The following is a 7531-nucleotide window of genomic DNA, read 5'->3' on the forward strand; positions in this document are numbered from 1 at the left end:
GTTAGAAAACAAGACTAAATTGCTTTCAAAAATGTATAAATTAATATTAAAATATTAATATTAGAATAGCATACGAAAGATGAACAGGTTAAATCAGTTATGATACACTGGACGAGGGACTCTGAAGCATGTTATACATTGAAAGAAAATTTTATGAACGTGATATATCTTTGGTATTTAACTCCTAATAAACTAGCTAAAATGTACAAAATAAGGTCAAATACATGCAGGAAAAGAAAGGAAAAAGAAGGCACATGTAAGGTAGTAAAAGAATTCTGGGAGATGATATATAATGAACTGGGGGGGGGGGAAATGTTTAAAATAACCTTTTCTAGAAAACTCGAAGCTTTTCTTTTAGGAATTCTAGGTGCTGAAATTCCAACAGATCAGAAAAGACTATTTATGTATGTGACCACTGCTGCTCGGATGTTATTAGCCCAGAGATGGAAAGAAGACAGTCTTCTTCTTCTTCATACCAGAGAAGAATGGAAGATTACCGTATTTTTTGCTCTATAAGACTCACTTTTTCCCTCCTAAAAAGTAAGGGGAAATGTGTCTGCGTCCTACGGAGCGAATGCAGGCTGCACATCTATCCCAGAAGCCAGAACAGCAAGAGGGATTGCTGCTTTCGCTGCACAGCAATCCCTCTTGCTGTTCTGGCTTCTGAGATTCAGAATTTTTTCTTCTTGTTGTTTTCCTCCTCCAAAAACTAGGTGCGTCTTGTGGTCTGGTGCGTCTTATAGAGCGAAAAATATGGTAAGTTGATGGACTATGCCCAATTGGCAAAAATGACTGGAAGAATCAGAAACCAGGAAGACCAAAAATTTATATTGAATGGGGAAAATATATAATTTACCTTAAACACCATTGTAAACAACTAAAATTATTAGTAGGATTAGAATAACACTTCTGGTTTAATGTTGAATTTTGGGTATAACAGATTTAAAAGATTTGGATTAATAGACAAGATGCAGGAGGAAAAGATTAATATAAGGACCCACCAAGGGGAGGAGGGAAGTTCAGGAGATCCTTCAAAATTCTCTTTTTATGTTGGTTGGTTGATAATTGTTTGTCATTTAAAAAAAAATCTGAATAAATAAATAAATAATCCTCCAGCCCTCCTGGAAAGAAAGTGACCAAGCAAAATATGCCGGCAACTAAAGGGATTTCTGTGAGATGAAGCAGCCTGGTTGTCCCTGCCTTTCTGTATTTTCAGTCAAAGAGCAAAGTCAGAAGGGTGATCGACATTTGAGTCGATCAACTATGGAGTGTAATTTGGATACTAATCTAGAGTGGGGGTCCTAACCCTGGGATCCTCAAAAGTTGCTCCCACCCCCACTTTGGGGACAACTTCTTTCCTGCTTCTCTCTCATTTTCTAGCACTTGGAACCTGCAACACTCTAAAGACATGGTAATGGGGTGGGGCACCCCCAAAGGGACAGGTATAAATAATAAAATTATAGTTGTTGTTTTCCTGAGGGCCAAGTGGGTGGGGTCAAAGGACACCACTTAAAAACGAAGTTAATTAGGAGTAATCTTCTTTCTGTGATTGCAAGTGGTTTTAAACTGCACATAATATTGTGTATACTGTCCTGGGAACTTAGGGTCAAGCACAGGTAATCAATATTAACAATATTATCAATAATAATGTTACATAGCGTATTCTGCCCCCCAGCCATATATTCCTGGGTGTTCTCTTACATCCCACGTGGCCCCTGGAGGCTCAGGTGGCCTCAGTGACGGAGCAGGGCCCATTTCTAGCTCCAGCTCCTTTGCCAGCCACCATCCCTTGGGGGCTGAGGGGACGAGGCCATGGGGTCCCCACTCGGGATCAGGTGGGGCATCGCAAGACCCTCCGTGTGGAGCAGCCGCCCTTGAAGGCAACTGTGAGGGACACTCGGGGGAGGCAGCGCCTCAGAGATGCTGCCAGAGGGCGGGCGTCTCTCTCTCTCTCTGATTGGCTGCCAGCCCTTTTGGAGGGAAAATCCAAGGAGCCCTTTCTGAGGGAGAGAGTTTAACAGGGCCTAATCTGAGAGGGGGAATTTATTATTATTATTATTATTATTATTATTATTATTATTATTCAAAGAGGTTCTGTCTGAGGGAAAACTGGCTTTGATCTAAGAGGGGAGGTAGGGATTTATTTTATTTATTTATTTATTTATTTATTTATTATTATTATTATTATTATTATTATCTCTGTCTGAGGGAGAACTGGCTCTGATCCTGGAGGAGAAGGAGCCTCGCAGCAGCTTACATACAAAGACGACCCAGTGGAGGGTCTGGGGAGAATATGGAGACAGGATTTAATCTGGAGGTCTGAGTCTGAGGCAGGAGAGGGAGAAGCTGTGGGAAGACGGACTAAACCAGGGTCTCCTTCCAGTCAGGAGGGGAGAGATCTGCTAGGAAAAGGAGATCCCCAAACCAAGAACAAGGGCTGAGGGGATCCCCTGGGTCTGTGGGAAATCCCTCAGGAGTGGGATGGCTAAGAGAGAGGCGGACGAACGAAAAATGCCCCTCGCTCAGGAACCAAAGTATTAGGCTGAGAAGGAAGCTGCGCTGCATTAAAAGTATTTAAGTGTAACCCTAGAATCCTAGAGTTGGAAGAGACCACAAGGGCCATCGAGTCCAACCCCCTGCCAAGCAGGAAACACCATCAGAGCACTCCTGACATATGGTTGTCAAGCCTCTGCTTAAAGACCTCCAAAGAAGGAGACTCCACCACACTCCTTGGCAGCAAATTCCACTGTCGAACAGCTCTTACTGTCAGGAAGTTCTTCCTAATGTTTAGGTGGAATCTTCTTTCTTGTAGTTTGGATCCATTGCTCCGTGTCCGCTCCTCCGGAGCAGCAGAAAACAACCTTTCTCCCTCCTCTATGTGACATCCTTTTATATATTTGAACATGGCTATCATATCACCCCTTAACCTCCTCTTCTCCAGGCTAAACATGCCCAGCTCCCTTAGCCGTTCCTCAGAAGGCATCGTTTCCAGGCCTTGGACCATTTTGGTTCATTTACTTAGTTATAACCCTGGTCATAACTAAGTAAATGAACAGAAACCGAGTTAATTCTTTTACCTCCTATAGTAGAAACCTGAACATTTAACTGAAGTGCAACAAGAGAGCTTTTAGCAATTGAAGTTTAAGAAAAGCTGTGCATGTACTACAGTGACATCTATCTATTTAGTTTAAGTAATAAGCCAACTTTTATTTGGAAGAACGCATCTCCTGACCCCAAATTTGTTTCATGGACCTCTTCTTTTATAAATAAAACTGTTCTTCGTTCGGCTCTTTCCTAAGACTCTAAATCACTAAGTTTCCCCTCACATAAGATCCTCACAAGGTAGCCTGTGGGAAATTGCAGAAATTCATGTAATTGGCCTGCCAAGCAATGGGTCTGCTATATATAATGGGGAGCAGTTAGCGGGGTGTCTGCTGAGTTATCGGTGGCTAGCGGTGGGTTCTGCTACAACAACTCACAACCTGGTCCAAAATGGAGCAACCACATTATTGGCTGGGTTCACTCTCTTTATTAACGACATTTCCCCCCCATCTTTTTCCTCCAGAGCGCTCAAGGTGGCCTCCATGGATCTGCCCCTCCTCACTGAATCTCCTCAACAACCCTTGAAAACACATCTCATTCCTGTTTTTGGTGTTCCGTTCATTTCGGGGCCCAATTTGAGGTGCTCACACCAAGGGTTCACTTAGGTCCCCAAGAATCTGAAGAACTGCCTCCTTTTCTACCGCCATAACCCCACTTCCAGGTTTTGGCATCACTAAGCTACACACACAGCATCATGAAAAGGAGGGGGGAAGCCACCCCAGGAATATCCCCACCCCTTCAGGATTGGGCTGCACCTGGTTGATCTAAATTTGAATTTAAACATAAACCACTATCTCCACTTTGAACCCACGTTCATCAATAGACCAATTACTTGATACTGTTTCATTGGTAACATAGGGATGTGTGCTAAGTCCCTACCTGTATTCATTGTATACATACAATTGTGTATAATCTGACCCATCTGCTGCAATTATTAAGTTTGCAAATGACACCACTATAATGGGTTTAATAACAGGTGGAGACGAATCAGTGTCTAGAGGGGAGGTCCAAAAAATATCTCCATGGTGCCTAGGGAACAACTTGCACCTTAATATCAGCAAGACAAAGGAGATGGTGTTGGACTTTGGGAGGAAGAGAGGAGAACTAGCCCCGCTGTGTGGAGAGAGTCTCTTCCTTTAAATTCCTCAGAGTTTATCTCAGTGAAGACCTTACTGGGAAAATCAGTACAACCCAGGTAGTTAAGAAAGCCCAACAGAGACTCCATCTCCTCAGAGTATTGCGGAAGAATGATGTCAATCAACATTTGATGGTCTCCTTCTACCGGTCCGCAATAGAAAGTGTCCTTTCCTACTGCATCACGGTGTGGGACGCTGGTTTGACATCATCTGATAGGAAGTGCCTACAGAGGGTGGTGGATGCAGCACAAGATATTATGGGCTGTCCCGTGAATCCGCTGGATGAAATAGCGGAAGAAGGTTGCCTCAGGAGAGTGAGGAAAATTCTCAGGGATGATTCACAACCTGGCCAGCACTTTCTTGATCTCCTGCCCTCGGACAGAAGATATAGAAGCAGGATTAGTCGCACCAACAGGGTGAAGAACAGCTTCTATCCCTGGGCTGTTAGGCTGCTGAATGAAGAGAACAACAGGGCAAATGACTTTCGGGTTTGGTGGGTGTGGGTCAGTAAACAAGGGGAATTAAGACCAAGAGAGCTGAGTGGGGAGTGCCTGTGTAATCTCACTGTATGCAAGTTGTACAAGTGACAATAAACTATTTCAATTTCAGTTGGAGGAAAAAGGACTATTTTTCACACCTGACCTCAGCGCAACCCCAGGGGCTCCTGGCCAGGCCTTTGACTATAAGATGCTCAATGTTATTTGTTAACTCTTCTCTGTCCTGTTTCCCCCTTTTCTGCTTTAGCTTAAACCAATTCATGAACTGAGAACTCAGACACCCCAATAATAATGAACCATGCGTTGAAGATATTCCTGTCCATTTATTATGCTATTTTTGTGATGCAGAGAAGATTCAGTGTTTTGTTTTCCCTTATCCTTTATACTTCTGATGATCCCTGTTCATAAAACCCAACAAAAAGTTATTAAAAAAACACACAAAAACACAACACACACTCCCAGGCCCCTCTCTGTGCTCCATCTGCAAAGCAGGATGAGACCACTTTAACGAGTCCAAAGAATCCTGGGAACCATAGTTTGTAAAAGGTGCTGGGAGTTCCTAGGACATGCCCCCCTTAAGAGTGTCTGAGCAATTCAATCTTTTTGCCAGGAAACTCTGGGAATTATAGGGAACCAGGCAGAGGGCCTTCTCAGTGGCGGCACCCGCCCTGTGGAACGCCCTCCCACCAGATGTCCAAGAGAACACCAACTACCAGACTTTTAGAAGACATCTGAAGGCAGCCCTGTTTAGAGAAGCTTTTAATGTTTGACAGATTACTGTATTTTAATATTTTGTTGGAAGCCGCCCAGAGTGGCTGGGGAAGCCCAGCCAGATGGGTGGGGTATTAATAATAATAATAATAATAATAATAATATAGCCCAGTCAGAGGGAGCCGGTGGGAGAGGGTCTCCCAGTTAAGGATGCTGAGGGTTGCTAAGAACCGCCCCTCCCAAAAAAAGGGGATCTAAGAATTTGTGCTTCATTCCAGGGAAATCTGGGAATTATAGCTCGGGCAGAGGCGGCCCTCCACCTCTCCGCCTGCCTTATTGATGGATTGCACAGCTCAGGTTTTCCTTTGATCTTTTGCTTATATTTCACGCCCCGTCCGGCTGCAGCCTCTGCTCGTCCCTGTGGCGGATCCTGATCAGTCTTCTCTGCATGCAGAGACACCCCCCCCCCCCGCGCGCAAAGTTGCAAGCAGCAGCCTAGGGATCCTAAGGAAGACTAGAGCGCCAGGCTTGCTGCAAACAGGTCCCCTCCCTGCCTTTTCATGGAGGGCTAGGGCAGGACCCTCTGCTCTCAGACTTGGGGGGCCCCACATGCATTAGCTGAGCATCCCCCCCCCAGCACACCCACCCTCCAGCCCCTTCTCCCCCAGACTCACCAGCTCCCAGAATGCGCCACGGAGGCAGCGCTTGCTCCGCAGACAAAAACCACCAGCCTCCCTTAGGAGGAAGCGATGGGGGGGGGAAGGGGGTGTTGCAATGGAGGACCTGCCCCTCCTGTCTTGCCTGTCCTCTCTAGGAATGCAGATCAGTGCCTTTTAACCCTTGCAAAGCCGAGCTCATCCCTCCCTCCCTCTGCCAAGGAGGTTTTATTTGGGGGGGGGCTCTGGTCTGGGATCTGAACTGCTCCCTGCCTTGGCCAGCAAAAAGAAGCGCAGGGGGAAATGCTCCTAGCCAAGAGGCCCCCCCCCAAATGAATGCTCTCCGGGTGTGCGCAATGCTCGGGGCTCCTGCTTTCAAGAGAGAAAGTGCAGGGGGGGGGGGGAGCTTGGTGTCTCGGCTTTGCAAGGGTTAAAAGGAGCCGCGCTGGATTCCTAGAAAGGAGAGTAGGGGAAATAAAGGCGGGGGAGAGGCAGGTCCTCCAGAGCACCATTCCTTGCCTTTTGTCTCTCTCTCTGCAAGCCGAGCGCTGCCTAGGAGGCGCCTCCTGGGATCCGGCGAGTCTCTTCTCTCTTCCCCCTTAGGGGTGCAATGGGGAGAAGGGAGTCCCAGAGAGGATTCGTGGGAGGCTTGTTCAGATCATGCATGGGGATGAGCAAGGAGCAGAGTGTGGCCTGATTCTGCAGGGCGTCTGTTCTGATGCTGAGTTCCTCCTGTTACGGAAATTGCAGGGGTGGGGCACAACTTGTTAAACGCTACAAATATTATGCATAAATGTATCCTTTCGACTTGGCAGCTCAGGGAAGTTACCTAGCTTTAACGATCATATAAAATCAACTCCTTTGCCAGCTGCCTCCATTTCAACACTATGACTCTTTCCCCTGCCACCTCCCCAAGCCTGAGGACATGTAGACACACCTCCTACCCCAGGAAGTGCCCAGAGGTGGCAATTGCTGAGCTGATTGTCGGCCAAGGAAAGCCTAATCGCATCACCAAACTTGCCAAGGGGTCCAGACATGCAAAGGAAGTTCTATTGTACTTGTCTGGACATGTTTGCCAAGGTTGAACTAGTGTAACCCCTGTTCTCATTATTCCTTTTTTTTTGTTTTGTTAAAGCCAGGGTAAGTGCTGTGGTGCAGTCCAGCCCTGGTTCCTAGCAAGACTCAATATTAGAACAAAGTACCGTATTTTTCCGTCTATAAGACGCCCCATGTATAAGATGCCCCCTATTTTTGGGGACTCAGATTTAAGAAAATGGAGGGAAGATGCATCTGTGTATAAGACACCCCCTAATTTTTGACATTATTTTTTAGGGAAAAAACCTAATCTTATACACGGAAAAATATGGTATTTCCTTTTGTAGGATTTGCCAGCAACTTGAATAAGGACAGACAGAACTTGGCAGAAGAC

General features: G+C 45.9%; 1 protein-coding gene across 2 annotated transcripts in view; it reads right to left on the bottom strand.

Annotated features, from left to right (window-relative positions):
* LOC308459780 (uncharacterized protein) overlaps window positions 1–6944 on the bottom strand; it is a 67372-nt gene extending 60428 nt beyond the window's left edge. Inside the window, exon 1 of one of the 2 annotated variants that reach the window (XM_080975458.1) lies at window positions 6121–6944. The gene's annotated coding sequence lies outside the window, so the exon portion shown is untranslated. The remainder of the gene's footprint in view (window positions 1–6120) is intronic. The other variant, XM_080975457.1, reaches the window with a different exon arrangement.
* Window positions 6945–7531: the final 587 nt, after the last annotated feature.

Source organism: Podarcis pityusensis (assembly GCF_964106645.2).
Source record: "Podarcis pityusensis genome assembly, chromosome: 12".
Classification (NCBI taxonomy): domain Eukaryota; kingdom Metazoa; phylum Chordata; class Lepidosauria; order Squamata; family Lacertidae; genus Podarcis; species Podarcis pityusensis.